A 5,404-nucleotide genomic window follows, 5' to 3' on the forward strand; every position below is an offset into this window, starting at 1 on the left:
TTTGGGAGGGACTAATAGCATAGGAGTCCTCCGTTACTTTGGGACTTGGTAATGAATTCAATGCTAATGAAATCACATCCTTAAATTTAGTTACAGCTCTATCAGATATACATCTTGTATAGAAGGTTTTGCCTAATGGCGTATAGTTCAGCAGTATCAGCTGCAAAAATCACATTAATTTCTGACGTATATTTCTGACTGTTTATTAAAAGTTTTGGTTTGAGTTCCTCCACATTTGCCCTATCTCCAAATTGTAAAATGCATAGATCAGCATCAAGATTTATGAGATACTTTTCACAAGAGGGAGAGGAAAATAAGGAACAGGAGGAAATGTTCTGCCAGCTGGTGTTTTTTATTCGGTGAGAATCTAATGTGGTTACAGAGCATTTTGCACAATGGACACAAGTTTGAAGTTTTGTTTTACAAAATGATGTGTGGGTACGATGGTGTATGTACGGTGAAATCAAAAAATCAGCATATGGTGAAAAAGTTCAGCCATTTAGTAATTCAACTTAAAAGGTGAAACTAAATATTATATAGACTCACTACATGCAAGTGAGATATTTCAAGCCTTTATTTGACATAACTTTTGAGGATTTTGGCGTACAGTTTATGAAAACCCCAATTCAAAATCTCAGAAAATTAGCATATGGTGCAAAAGTTCAGTATTGTAGGCTCAAGTATCACACTTTAATCAGCTAATTAATTCAAAACACCTGTAAAGGGTTCCGGGCCTTTAATTGGTCTCTCAGTCTGGTTCAGTAGAATTCACAATCATGGGAGACTGCTGACCTGACAGTTGGTAGAAAAACCTCATTGACACCATCCACAGGAAGGAAAGCCTCAAAAGGTAATTGCAAAGGAGCTAGGTGTTCTCAAAGTGCCGTATCAATGCACATTAATAGAAAGTTAATGGAAGGAAAGTGTGGAAGAAAAGGTTGCACAAGCAAGCAGGATGACCGTAGCGGGGAGGATGTTCAGGAAAAGGCCATTCAAATGGTGGGGGAGCTTCACAAGGAGTGGTCTGAGGCTGGGAGTTACTGCATCAAGAGCCACCACACACAGACGGGTCCTGGACAAGAGTTCAAGTCGTATTCTCTTGTCAAGCCGCTCCTGAACAACAAACGTCAGAAGTGTATAACCTGGGCTAAAGAAAAAAAAAAAACTGGTCTATTTCTAAGTGGTCCAAAGTCCTCTTTTCTGATGAGAGCAAATTTTGCCTCATTGGAAACCAAGGTTCCAGAGTCTGAGGAAGAATGGAGAGGGCACACAATCAAGATGCTTGAAGTCACGTGTGAAGTTTCCAAAGTCTGTGTTGGTGGGGAGCCATGTAATCTGCTGGTGTTGGTCCACAGCTTTATTAAGTCCAGAGTCAGCGCAGCCCGTCTACCAGGACATTTTAGAGTACTTTATGCTTCCTTCAGCAGACGAGCTTTATGGAGATGCTGACTTCACCTTTACAGCAGGACTGGCACCTGCCCACACGGCCAAAAGTACCAAAACCTGGTTCAATGAACAGGGGATTAATGTGCTGATTGGCCCGCAAACTCTCTGACCTGAACCACATAGAGAATCTATGGGGCATTGCCAAGCGAAAAGATGAGAGCCGTGAGGGCCGAACACATGGCAGAAGAGGAAGACGCATTGTAGCATCGGTCTTCCATAAGAACCTCAGCAGTGCCACAGGCTGATAGCATCCATGCCACGCTGCATTGAGGCAGTAATTCAAGCAAAAGGGGCCCAAACAAAGTATGAGTACATATGCATGATTATACTTTTCAGAGGGCTGGACATTTCCGTATTTAAAATCCTTTTTTTATTGATTTCATGTAATATGTCTAATTTTCTGAGATTTGAATTTAGGTTTTCATAAGCTGTACGCCACAATCATCAAAATTATATCAAATAAAGGCTTGTGAAATATCCACTTTTCATGTCAGAGTCTAAATAATTAGAGTTCACCTTTTAAGTGAATTACTGAAATAAATGAACGTTGGCACCATTGCTAATTTTTTGAGTTTCACCGTAGGTCATAGGGGCATGTTCCGTCCTGAATTGTAATGATTAATCAAAACTATTTGTATCAAATATAGTTTAGACCTTATAAATATTCATTTTATTATTCCTTAATATGTGCTCAACTCAAATTTTATGATATGCAAAACATTTCAAATTAAAGGTCCACAACTTGAAAATTTATTTTTGAGCCGCGGCCCCCACCCTGATTAATTTTGGCCCGTAAGGGAAAGCATTTGGGCACCCCTCTAGACTATGGTTCCTGTCCTTCCTTGTATATTGACATCTGGTTTCTGACCTGTCACTCCCCACAGATAACAACAAAATTCTGCACAACCAGGAATGCGGAGTGATATGATATGATCTCTTCCTTATTCTTCAGTCACTTTAGAGATTCCCCAGCCTTCATCCTGGGCTCCAGTCTGCCAGCAGGACCACAACAAGGGATTTTTGACATTTGAACTTGTTCTGGGAATGGTCTCTTAAAAGAGAGAGCATTACACCCATTAAGCGGCCTGCACTGTGACCTCCATGTGACTGACTGTTTCTGTTAGTCTATTACCGACATTCCACTTCCGGGATTGCTCAGGTGCCGCTGGAATGTCTGCCAATGTCCCTCTTTTCAGCCAGATGTCTCGTCACTTACTTACGCCAACAAACTGGGGCCACAATGGACCAGTCAACCCGCTCCACTCAGTGTAATCGTTGGCAGGGGCAATGAATGTCTGCGCATTTATAATCATACCTACTGAATAACAAACTGATATTCACACTATTTGTTTGCTGCAAAGTCATATAGCTAGGATACACTGGGTAGGCGTATTTTATATCATTATGGGCTTAACAGTAATAAAATATTCTGATATGATAGGAAAGTCACCAGACTTCCAAGATCAAACTGGGAATAAATCCCCAAAAAGGAGAAAAACTGGGACATTTCCAGTTTGACATCAATCCGATTGAAAAACCTGATTTGTCTTTAAAAAAAGAACGGGGACAAAGGTAGTTTTAGCCAGGGACAGACACCAAAACAAGGACGGTCCCCTGAAAACGAGGACATCTGGTCACCCTAGACATGAAACGCGTATGCAAAACAGAACAACGGAGCATCTTAGGAACAGTGCATAGGGGGAAACAGAGTGTGTTGAACTCATGGTATGAACTTAAAAAGCACTATTTTAATAGACCTCTTAGATTGTGAAGGGGTGTTCCATCTTTTGTCACAAAGTGAGCAAGTAGTCCCTGGCTCTTGACAAAAATGATTTCCTCTCTTCCAATTCAAAGCACCCAAGGAAGCTTTGAATCCTTTGGCATGAGGATTGCGTCCATTTCATTGTATCAAACAGCCTGTCAGTAATCTATAAAGAAATATAGGCATCTAAAATCACTATATACCGGATTTCAAAGGTATCATTTATTAAAAAAAGCATGTACTGGTTCTATAATCACAAATTGTATTACCTCAATGAATTCTGCCATTGCCTCTCTCATTATGCAGAGGCCATGGCACCTAGGTGTGTGGAGCGACTCAGGGTCTGTGTAGCCAGGGACACCCTATTTGTGGTTCTCAAAGTAGACATATCTTTGTCTGTAATTGTATGGCAGCAGCAGTCCATCTTTTTTTGCACATCATTGAGATGACAGTATAGCCAATTGATCTGTCCGGTGGTCGTTGCAATTTTACTGGATGCTTGCAGATTAAGACTAGCAACTGCTCAAAGAAGTACAAACAAGAAAAATATTGATCATCACGTCCAAACCATAACTGTGCAAAAAACACATATTTAGAAATAACTTTTAGCAACAGAGGCATAATTACAAATAGGTCTAAATGATCATTATTTACCTGCAACACTATTACGTGCCAACTTGAACATGTGTCAGAGTCCATCATTACAAATACTTTCTTGCCAGGTACCCGATGTGAGGATACTAGTTTGAAGCGCTCTCGTGGGTCTCCTTCAGCTCACACCGAGTTGGTGCACACATGCTGACATTGGAGGCATACCCATCCATTAATACACATACCACTGACTGCCCCGTGCATGCAACTCCTCAAAGCATGACTGAGAAGGACCCTTTGTGTTTCTGGGGAAGAGAGTTGTAGACTTTGTAGTAAGCCAATTGGGAGCCTTCCATGCCTGAAGGCCAACCACCATGAACACCAGAGCCTCAATTGGCAACATTAGTTCTCACTGATCCATCCCCACATGTCTACCAAAACCAGACATTGACTGGGTATGTGGATTAGTATTTGCAACGTTTTCTGATGACAATGTTAATTTAAAATGAAAAAGTCGCCTTCAATTAATATTAAACTAAAGGAGTTTAATAAAGAGAGTAAGAAAACATTACATGAATTTCAAAGGTGCTAATTTTGTCTTACTGGGTAGAATCGAATTTCGTTTGAGCTCTTTGTTAATGAGGTTCTTTCCCCAACTCCCCAAAGACTCTTCACTGTGGTCTTTCCCTCCTTTCTCTTGCCTTAATACATAAACCAATATACACTCACCTAAAGGATATTAGGTAAACACCTGTTTCAATTCTCAATTAATGCAATATCTAATATCAACCAATCACATGGCAGTTGCTTCAGTGCATTTAGGGGTTGTGGTCCTGTCAAGACAATCTCCTGAACTCCAAACTGAATGTCAAATGGCAAAGAAAGGTGATTAAACAATTTTGAGTGTGGCATGGTTTGTTGGTGAGCCAGACGGGCTGCTCTGAGTATTTCACACATCACATCTGTCTCAGTTACTCTGGATTTAAATGCACAACAGTTTTCTAGGGTTTACAAAGAATGGTGTGAAAAGGGAAAAAACAATCAGTAAAAATTTTGCGGCAGTCCGTGGGCAAAAATTGGCCTTTTTGATTGCTAGAGGTCAGAGGAGAAGGGGGCCGATGATTCAAGCTGATAGAAGAAAACTTTGACTGAAATTGCCACTTTATAACCAGGTATGAGCAAAGCATTGTGAAGCACAACACGCCACAACCTTGAGGCGGATGGCTACCACAGCAGAAACCCCCCACCACTCATCTCCGACAAATAGGAAAAGAGGCTACAATTTGCAAGAGCTCACCAAAACTGGACAGTTGAGACTGAAAAATGTTACCTGGTCTGATGAGTGCTCGATTTTCTGTTGAGACATTTCAGATGGTTGAGTCCGAATTTGGCTTGGCTTAAACTGAATGAGAACAGGATCCATCATGCCTGTTACCACTGTGCAGGCTGGTGGTGGTGGTGTAAGGGTGTGGGGGATGTTTTCTTGGCACAGTTTAGGCCCCTAGTGCGTTGGGCATTGTTTAAATGCCCCGGCCTACCTGAGCATGTGTTCTGACCATGTCCATCCTTATGGCCACCATGTACCCATCCTCTGATGGCTTACTT

The 5,404-nt window shown here is 41.3% G+C and overlaps 1 long non-coding RNA gene across 1 annotated transcript in view; it reads left to right on the forward strand.

The window, feature by feature from the left end:
* LOC116702315 (uncharacterized) overlaps nucleotides 1–3,665 on the forward strand; it is a 12,759-nt gene extending 9,094 nt beyond the window's left edge. Inside the window, exon 3 of the long non-coding RNA XR_004335125.1 lies at nucleotides 3,654–3,665. This is a non-coding gene — a long non-coding RNA (uncharacterized LOC116702315). The remainder of the gene's footprint in view (nucleotides 1–3,653) is intronic.
* Nucleotides 3,666–5,404: the final 1,739 nt, after the last annotated feature.

Source organism: Etheostoma spectabile, chromosome 15 (assembly GCF_008692095.1).
Source record: "Etheostoma spectabile isolate EspeVRDwgs_2016 chromosome 15, UIUC_Espe_1.0, whole genome shotgun sequence".
In the NCBI taxonomy this organism is placed as follows: domain Eukaryota; kingdom Metazoa; phylum Chordata; class Actinopteri; order Perciformes; family Percidae; genus Etheostoma; species Etheostoma spectabile.